Source organism: Stegastes partitus, unplaced genomic scaffold (assembly GCF_000690725.1).
Source record: "Stegastes partitus isolate 25-593 unplaced genomic scaffold, Stegastes_partitus-1.0.2 Scaffold1851, whole genome shotgun sequence".
NCBI lineage: Eukaryota > Metazoa > Chordata > Actinopteri > Pomacentridae > Stegastes > Stegastes partitus.
Genome location: NW_007579582.1, coordinates 133,845 through 137,955, shown reverse-complemented (window position 1 = coordinate 137,955; position 4,111 = coordinate 133,845). Strand labels below are relative to the sequence as shown.

At 40.5% G+C, this 4,111-nt stretch overlaps 1 long non-coding RNA gene across 1 annotated transcript in view; it reads left to right on the top strand.

Annotated features, from left to right (window-relative positions):
- Positions 1–4,111, top strand: part of LOC103372883 (uncharacterized) — a 15,897-nt gene that overhangs the window by 6,541 nt on the left and 5,245 nt on the right. The window contains exon 2 of the long non-coding RNA XR_521023.1: positions 2,852–2,857. This is a non-coding gene — a long non-coding RNA (uncharacterized LOC103372883). The remainder of the gene's footprint in view (positions 1–2,851; positions 2,858–4,111) is intronic.

The window sequence follows — 4,111 nt, the reverse complement described above, 5'->3', positions numbered from 1 at the left end:
CAAAACCACCTAAAATGGGTCAAAAATGATAGAAAATGAGTCCAAAAAGTCCTCAAATCTGTATGAAACACCTAAAACTTAACTCAAATGGTCTAAAAATACTAACAATTCAGCGAAACATACTCAAACATTGTCCAGAATTACACAGAACTGATCTCAAATTGCATAAAATTCGTCTAACACGAGTGAAAAAAGGCTTAAAAGTGGTGTGACTTTCCTCGACAGCGCTGCTCCTCAGTCATCGACCAGTCATGAACTTGAATTTGTTTCCATATAATGTTTAATGACAGTCATGAAAAAGGCTTAACTGGCTTTACATCCAATGTTTCAGTGTCAGAATAAAACAACACAGAACTGTCATGACATGTATGTTTCTGTAGTGTTGAATTAAAGCCAGACTTTAGTGGTTCTGATGACTTAAGTTCATCAGAACCACTGCTGACACACTTTAAACATCTGACAGTCATTTATGACAGTGGAATCAGTCACAACAATAAAATAAAACGCTGACCGTCTGCTGCACTCATACGATGATAAAACACACAAACATCAGGATTTGTAGTCAGGAGACGCATGTCTGAGTTTATATCTGTGGTCAAACGAACATTTTATCGTCTTCATTCAAGAGAACGTCTCAGCATCGATCCTTTAGTGTTTATCGCTGACGTGAATAAATCAGAGCGACGGCACGTGTTTCACTGGAAATCAATAAATACTAATAAAGACTAAAAACACAAGATGCTTAAAGCTTTAAAACATGTATGAAGGCTCTCATATATGTTTGAGCTCTAAGAAAAAGCTGTAAGGCTTAAAAAAGAACATATGAAATGTGTCTTATTCAACCAGAATCACTTCCTGCGTCTCACTGAATCAGAAGATTTGTTATTTTGAACCAGATTCAGTAAAAACAAAGAAAAACCAGATGTTCAGCTCGAAGAATGAATCAAATCTGAGTTTAAAGTTGTGATGTTTAGTTCAGTGGCATCATTCAACACGTGTTATGTTCAAATGACCCAGAAAACCTCATGTTGGTCTAAAGAGAGGCTGTAGAAGCTGAGCGCTGAGCAGCAGCCACCGTCTGACCGAGACAGGAAGTCAGACTTTCACTGGGAGGAAAAGACTTTTCGCTGGGCGGAAAACCAGAGCTGCTGATCAGAACCAGAACCAGGCTGAGAGAACGACAGCAGGTGAAGAAGAGAAGGCGCATATTCCACTACATGTGGACAATGAGGCAGAACATGAGGGAAACCAGAAAGACAACAACATGGAAACGAGACAGAAAACAGCCGAAGCGTCAAAACCAGACACCAACCGTCACAAAGAGACGACGTCAGAGTCGCTTTGCTGCTCCTGCTCGTCACATTCCAGCTATTTGGTGTCTCAGTTTGATCATTCTGCCTCATTTCTATCCTTTTCTGTCTCATTTCAGTCCCATTACACTGCAAACATTAATAGTCTTAATATAAGAAATAAATACTTGGTTTGAGCAGATATAGACTAGAATGAAGTGAAATATTCTGCCAGTGCAGTGAGATAATCACACCTGGTCAGAGTTCTTGAAATAAGACAATAAATAAATATATACATGTTAGGCCAGTGAGAAATATGTTCAAACAAAACAAGTGGTGAAGAACTCGTTCCAAGGACTGTGTCAAGTCACATCATCTCAACACTAGCTTTTAATTCTTATTTCACTTTTTGTTTCTTACTCAAACTGAGTGAAAAAAACATAAATCCAGAGCAACTTAACGAGATGATTCGTCTTAATTCAGGAGTTACGATCAGCTTTTATCTAAAGTCAATTCACAGTATTTACACTCAGTTAAAATCCTACAGAGAGAATATTGCCAACAGCATGTATTTGAACTGCTGACAGAACACCTGGACTCCTTACAGTGTTTACTATCATTATAACATCCTCCCAATAAAGTAGCTGTGAACCAGTCAGAGGCACCAGAGGCTATGACCTCATTATCTCTGATGACATTTACAGGATGAGGCAGAACACGGGAGGAAAAAACTGCTTTGCATGAACAAAACCAGACAGCAAGTCTTCAGGATTTGTGTCAGACTTCATAAAACATCATCATTATCGCTACAGTGAATGCATACTGAGAGCTGTCCACTGTTACACACCTGTGCAGCACGGAGCAGCTGATGGAGATCAGCATCCAATCACATCAGGTTCATTGTCACCTTGCTGTACAGACAGGATGAGAGAGGATCCAATAACTACAAGCAGCTAAATAAAGAACCATGTGCTTATCTGGATCAGCAGCTCAGCGTTCTGACGGCTGGTGGAATGAAGCTGTTGGTCAGTCTGGAGGTTCTTCCTTCAACGCTCTGGAAACGTTTTCCTGATGGCAGCAGATCAAACAGTTCATGGAGAGGGTGACATTTTCATTTCTGTTTGAGGAGGTTTTTGGCTTTTAAAGGCTGTGGTCTCAAACTGCTGATCAGCTGATGAGCAGTCTGTTGGGAGTTCAGTTGTTGTTTTCGGTAAACTGCCGGCTCACAGCTTCTGGTCTCTTGTTCCCGTTTCTTCTTTTTGCATTTTGAAGCTCTACTTAGAACCTTCCTAAGATCCAACAGTACTAAATGCAAATTCATGCAATTTTTTAGCTGGTCTTCAGCTTTTGATCAGGAGTGTGTTGTAGTTTCACTGTTCTACCACTAGATGGCGTGCGTACGCATGGTCAGAGCTGTGCTTATATTTACGCACATTCCTAAGTACAGATATAGAAGTTGATAGACTCCATACTTTGTGTGGAAATGTTCTCTGCACTGATGATAAATGAGGCTCCAGGACTTTATGTTGCAGTGAAAAATTTGCCCAGTGAGGAAAAACGAGCAAACAGTTGTTTGAAAAAGTTTATTTAAAAAAAAAAAAAAAAAGAGTACAGTATGCTGCCAATGAACTAAGGTTAGCTTGTAGTTGAAGAGCTCCTTCTACCTGCACTCTGCATCCTGATGTGCTTCATCCGCTACTGGGAACATAAACTGTGAAGGTAGTGTTATCTGATTTTTCTGCTTCATCACCCACAACAACAGCAGACCACTTCTGACTCTCAGTCGGTGATTCATCCGATTAATTCGGCCATTTTTAGTGTCATTTGTGATGAACGAGGTGATAAAATAACACCAGCTTTGTGGTTTCAGCTGCTTGTTGAACCTTTCAGAGCGACAAACTGTTGTTTTGTGAAAACGCTGCAGAAACCCATCAGGCAGTTTGAGTACAGCCAGAAGAAACACTTTGGCATCTTGTCTAAAGGGAATATTGCACTGAGGTATTTACAAGGAAACAAGCTCTTTCTTTAGGCCGAATACAGACTGAAGTCCTCAGCTGTTCAGACACACAGTGTGATGTGTGATGGTGTGACACCAACCACACTTCAGATGTCCTCCAGTCTGAAGCTGTGAGCCAACAAATATTCACAACTTTTCTTTTCATGTTAAACCATCACAGAAGCTAAACACACGGCCGTCGGTAACTTTTCTGCAGATTTTAACCGTCAAACAAGAAGAAATACGTTGAAACAGCTGAAAGAGAAGCAACAAAGAGAAACAATAGAAAGTCTCACTGTACATCGAGTTGATTGTCAAAGGCACTGAATGTTTTCAAAAATGGAGAATGCACTTTCATCAAAGAGAATAATGCTCAAAGTTCACATAGACTGTACCGTCGGCAGTTTGTAACAGAGCTCAGGTTTTAAAATGACACGACCCAGGTTAACTCTCAAACCCAAACAGGCTAATCACCAGAATGACTCCATTAATCAGACACAAACTAGAAACACAAAAAATCAATCATCCATCACGAACATTTACCAAATCTGAGCCTAAAACTTCATCAAAGTCACTTGATTCTACTTGTCCCACATAAACTTGGCCAAAAATTGAAGCGTTTGCTGGAACCAGAACCTGTGAAAACCAAAACCTCCGTCCCTCCTCCGCAGAACTGATTCTCAATAACTCACTCAGCTGTGACGGAAAAACTCAGTCTTCAGGTGAACTGCAGGCAGCGTTTCCACAGACGACAAGAGAGACCTGCTGGACCATGAAAGTAAATGCAGCATGGATCAGAACCAGAGAACAGAGGAGCCAGTTGGTG